The sequence below is a fragment of the Salvia miltiorrhiza genome, chromosome 7 (genome assembly GCF_028751815.1).
Source record: "Salvia miltiorrhiza cultivar Shanhuang (shh) chromosome 7, IMPLAD_Smil_shh, whole genome shotgun sequence".
In the NCBI taxonomy this organism is placed as follows: Eukaryota; Viridiplantae; Streptophyta; class Magnoliopsida; order Lamiales; family Lamiaceae; genus Salvia; species Salvia miltiorrhiza.
This window is the reverse complement of record NC_080393.1, coordinates 47365544-47371543: the sequence shown is the minus strand read 5'-3', so window position 1 is coordinate 47371543 and position 6000 is coordinate 47365544.

The following is a 6000-nucleotide window of genomic DNA, read 5'->3' as shown; positions in this document are numbered from 1 at the left end:
AACAAATGGAAACTTACAGTAATGACGATAACTGGAAAATAAATCTCTAACTAGTGAATTACTCTAGGCGTGAGGATGAATATCAAAGCAAGAACCCTAACTAGGAAATTTAGTGTCAGGAACGATGGCTAGAACTGCGTCCGGAAAAGTGTAAGTGTGCCCTAGGAAATGAGAGTCAGCTTTTTTATATCATCGGATGTGAAATACGTTTTTTCTTTTAACGCTGGACTAGGACACATGGTGCACACTGCTTGGAACTTGAAATAAGCAACTGTGCAGTGAAATAACAAACCCAGCGATCCTTGATTTTGGCGCGCGGGCGCGGAGCAAAGGTGTGCGCGGGTGCTGGGAAAATTGCGCGGCGCGGGGCTAGCTGAGGAACGTACGGGCGCTGAAAACTCCCAGCGGGCGTGGTGGAGAAAAGCGCGCGGGCGCTACAGCAATGGTGCGAGGGAATGGCTTGACCGCTGGGGACTTTGAGCGCTCACGGGGTGCTCGCGAGTGAAAAGCGCGGCCGCTGGAAGCTCATGGGTGAGTTGCGCGCTCGCGGGAAAAAGTCAGCGCCCGCTGGATTGCTCACGCGCGGAACTGGGCGATGTTTTTATTTTGGCCCGTTCTCCCTCGTTACAGGTTGGATTTTATCCGTTTTCTCCTACGAACTCATATCGAGACGAGCTACAATTCTTCTTAAGACTAATTAACCAAATTCAAACTTCATATTTGTCCACTAATTAATCAATTAGAGAATCAAATCATGAGACAACAAAATAAGCACGTAAACTCAAATCAATCAACTACTGAGTGAACGAGACAAAAATATAAACTAATATCGCACCTAAACACCCATAGAATCATCACAAAATAGGACTAAACAATGCCCAAAGGCATACTACCACCGCCTGCATCAGCCACACTATACGAACAAGATTTCTCCAAGCTTCTGCTTGTGTATTGTTTGCAACCTGGCCTTGCCCAGAACGTTACTGGCTGAATAAAGCTCCAAGTTTGCCCAAGTTATATAGGGATCAAGCCTAATGCTTCGGGAACACACATGCACAACTACTTTGCCCAGATTAGACCTCACGAATAGGGCTGTAATCGGTCCGGTTCGGTTACAACTGAATCAATTTTTCGCTTAATCGGAACTGGTTAAGGCTGAAAATGATAACTGAAAATCGAACCAGTTTTCAATTTGGTTAAATGATTAATTACATGGAACCACCAGTTAATTCGATTAAACGGACCGGTTAGCCAAAATAACCGATTATTTAAAGGCAGATCAGAAATTCCTAAAAAATTCGATTTTAATGGTACTAAGAGGATTCGACTTGCCCTTTGAAACAAAGGGTGAGGTCTTATCCCCTCATGCCAACAACAAAACCAAGTTTCTCAAAACCAATGTTCGATTTAATCAAAAAATAATGGATTGTCCAAAATCTGGTTCAACATCCAACTATCTTATTCTTCAACTTAAATCGTATATAAATGCATCAGATAAGATCTACACACACAGATTATGTAAAATGTGGCTGGAAAGTGTTTGGTGCCTGAAGAGTGCAATATTAGAGTGCAAATATTACAGAATGTGATGTTTGGTGCCTGAAAAACACCCGAATAACAAGTCTATACACTAACAAATATTCACCAATAAGAAGAAATAGAGTAGCAAGCACAATTTTTTACATTTACACATTCTGAAAATCACAAACATGAACACACCACACACAGAAGATATTCTATACATATAGAAATAGAGTAGCAAAAGTGGTATTATTACCTTAAATTCAACTATTGGAGAGAATTAGCCCTCTCCACACGAACACCACCACACACCGCCAGTTTCAGACGCTTAGCCATCTGCTGTTGCTGGAGTTTTTTTTTTCTAATTGCCCACTGTTCAGAGACGCTGGGATTGATGGACCGCCGGAGCTCGGACTCGGAGCCAAGCAAAGGTCGAAGGGACTCATGCATGGACTCAAGGCCAGTAGATTAGCCGAGGAAAGAGGCGCTCAGGCGCACAGGGGCAGTACACCGACGACGTGCGTAAGATGCGCTGGTGAAAAGAAGTGTCGGCGGCGTGGTCGGCACTACCTTCAATTTTCCTCAACAATCGCAGAAGGCAGGGGCGGTATTCCCTCCTCAACCCTCGAAGCCGAAATTGAATCAGGAAGTTTGAAACCTAAAGCAGAAAAAAGCCTTATTCTTTCAAATTTTAATTAATTTACAACTTAATAAATATATAAATTATTTAATTAATAAATTGGTTAATTCGTTTTAACCGATCGGTTATCGGTTAAACCGATTAATCGGATAACATACAATTTCAAAATTAATAACCGAACCAAACCAAAATTTTCGGATTAGCGATTAACTAATTAACCGGTTTTTCGGTTCGGTTACGGTTATAACCCGATACCAAAATCGGTTTACCACCCTTACTCACAAATTAATTACCACATACCCAATTTCGATTTAGCTCAAACCAGGAAGAAAAGCTTAACTAGACATAATAAAGTAATTAAAGGCAAAGATAACGAAAAATAAAATACTTGGATAAATGATAGAAAGTCAAAACGAAAAGCAGTCTTTGCTTAAAACCAACTTTGGGCAGAGCAAATAAAAACAAGATAAATACAAATTAAACAAAGTCATGGCTACCCAAGCTACTCTAATGATTACATTGTGATGATTGTAAAGTGTAGAAAGTGTAAAAAAAGTCTCTTCTAACTGCAGAGGGTGTGCATCTATATATAGAGGGCGAAGTGGGCCTTAGGCCAGGTCGATACAGACTAGGGTTTCTGGGCGCAGCCAAGATTGCTGAGATTTGTTTCCTCGTGTGCTTACCCCAATCAGATATGTATCTCATACTTTAGCAAGTAAATCACGTTGGATCTCCCTATAAAAGGTAAGAGCATATTCGCCTTCTTCATTCCTTATGTTGATGGGTGCGCAGCTTTGCCCTTGAACACCAGTTTGTCTCCTGTCTCGCCACTTTGCCCTTGAATGCCATTTTTTGTTAAAAGTTTGCTTGATATCTCTGCTCAGATTTCGCTCGACGTTTAGCTCACCGCTTTGCCTTTGAACACAACTGGATTCCGCACGGTACTTGATCTGGGCAAAAGGAGTATGACTATTGTGCCCATGAATGATCTCAAGTCCTCGCCTCTTTTGCGGAATGCAACCTGTTTTGCCCAAGATCTTGTCTATAAATCCTATTACCTAAAATGTGTCATCCCAGACGCAAAAGACACAAAACACACAAAAAGAAAACTCGGTCTAGACCTAAACGATACACAAAAAAAGCACGAAAAATAGGCTCATCAATCAAGTTTATGTATTCTTATTCAACCATTTTCTTCCTCATCTTCTTACTTCCTCATCCCTAATCATAGCTTCCACAACTTAACTATCTATAATCTAAATCAGGCCCTGACATATGTCTAATTGTGTTATGCTGGTAATTTCGTAACTTAACATGCGACGTAACTCTCAGACTTTATCCATAATAAGTACTAGCTTTGTCCACAAAAAATAGTTCCAAAAGAAATCAGCATAGGTTTTAGTAAAAATAGTTGAGTGTATTGTGGGTAGAGAATGTGCCCCAATTACAAAGTAGTATTCCCCCGTCCCAAAGAAGTTGAGTCGTATTCCTTTTCGGGCCGTCCCAACGAAGTTGAGTCTATTCACTTTTTAGAAAAAAATAGGGAAATTAAAGCTACTAATTACACCCTTATTTTTTCAACTCATTTTCTTTCTCTCTCTCAAACCCATTATTCTCTCTTTGACACACACACACTCTCACGCACAGCCGCACCTCTCTCTGTCTCGGCTCCTCTATCGCCGCCGCCTCGACAGTGGTGCCGTCGACAAAGGCTGGCGTCCCTTCTCTCCCTCAACATCTGTCGACCTCTTTCTCTCTCATCTATACACACACACAAAATATAGCGCACCTACACACAATGCGAGAAGGTGGTGGCGCAAAGAGAGGGGTACCCTATTGGCGCTGTGCATCGGTCGCCTTGCCCGCCCAACCCTCGCTCTGTGCACACGAGCAGATCTAGGGCTTCAATATCTTTATCTATTGCATTCAATTTATGATTTTCTTCGTTCTCGCAGATCTAAAGCTGAATGAGAAATGTGGTTTCAATCGGAGAATGACCGGTGTGGTTGAGGAGATTTGGGGAAGGCGACGAAGTTGCTGGGGATTTGGGACAGCAAGGGGGAGAAAGACCAGTGGGGTTACTGGGATTTGGTGCGGTGGGGGAAAGAAGACCGGCGAGGTTGGGGATAGGGGGAGAGGGGAAATGAGGGGTTGGGGGGCTTTGGGGCGGTGGGGAAAAAAAAACTTTGAGATTATTTAATTTAGGGGTAATTTCCTGTAAATCCATAACATTTACACGAAATTGGTTTTTGCTCCTATTTTAAAAAATTATCTGCCTCTAAATATATAACCTTTCATTTTTGTCCAGTGATCGATTTTTTCTTAAGCCGGCGCCGAAAATGACACGGTGGCAGCCGTAAATGACACCCTAGACATATTTTTGACATGTGGAAAAAAAATAAAAAAAAAACAAAAAAAACCCACATCATCATCTTCCCCAACCTCCTCCACCCCCAAACCCTAATTCCCCTCCTCCCCCACCCGCCGCCACCGCCCCTGCCCCCACCATCGCCGCCGCCGCCCTTTCACCCCTCAACCTCCCCTCCCCTGTCGACCAATCACCAGATAGCTAAGGGAGGATGAGGTGCTGACAACCAAAGAAGAACCCCGCTCATCTCTCTCTCTGTTTGAGATTTCCTCGCCGCCTCTAGAATCTCCGGCGAGCAGCGGTCGCCTCTCTCCCTACCTCCATCTTTTCTCTCCCTCACTTTTCTTCATTCCTCAATTAATCAATTCTTACTCCAGATTACTTACTCACACGAACGAGATAATAATTAGAGCCCTAGCTTCTGTCAATCCAGTTCAGTCAAAATTGTCGTTGCCGCTCAGTTCTTCCAGCGCCGCCGCGGCTTAAAAGTTCCGGCGATGCCGTCTCTGAAATCGACGGCTGCAAATACAGCCACAACCAATTTTGTCGAGCTCTGCTTCGTGTTTGAACAGGTCGAGACGTGGAGATTTGAAGCACCAACCTCGTTTATTTCAGAACAACAACATTGGCGGATTGGTTCCAAGATTCAACATCAAGGATTCGAAGCGCTGACCTCGCTGATCTTGAAGGCGGCAGCAACAACAGGATTTTAGAGGGACAGATGGAGCATATGACCGTGACAGGAGGGAGAAAGCGGCCTCGTCCATGGCGATTCTCGCCAATTTTGGAACAACGGCGGCAACGGTATTTGCATCTATGCGTTCTGTATCATGACGAGTATTAAATTGATTTATCCCTCATCCTCCCTTAGCCGTCCACTGCCCCTTGGTTAGACGAACGAAGGCAGGGGGGCTGCTGCGGGTTCGGAATGAGGGGGCAGGGGGGCAGCTGCAGGAGAGGTTGAGGGGTTGGTCAGGCGAACGGCGGCGATGGTGGTGGCAGGGGCGGTGGCTGGTGGAGGGATGAGAAAGTATGGTTTGGGTGTGCGGGAGGTTGGGGAAGATGATGGTGTGGTTTTTTTTTTCTTTCTTTTTTTAATTTTTTTCTCACATGTCAAAAATATGTCTAGGGTGTCATTTCTAGCTGCTACAGTGTCAATTCAGCTGCCATCGTGTCATTTTCGGCGCCAGCATAAGAAAAAATCGGTCACCGAACAAAAACGAGACAAAAATGAAAGGTTATGTATTTAGAGGCAAATTTTTTAAAATAGGAGCAAAAACCAATTCTGTATAAACGTTATGGATTTACAGACAATTACCCCTTTAATTTACAATTTGAACTTAAAATAAAATTATTAATTATGACTACTTAATCACAAATTTGCGAACATACTTAAATAATTAAACAATAGCTCTTTAAGTCCTATATCCAAAAGAAATGTCTTAACTTCGGTGGGATAGAGGAAGTATTA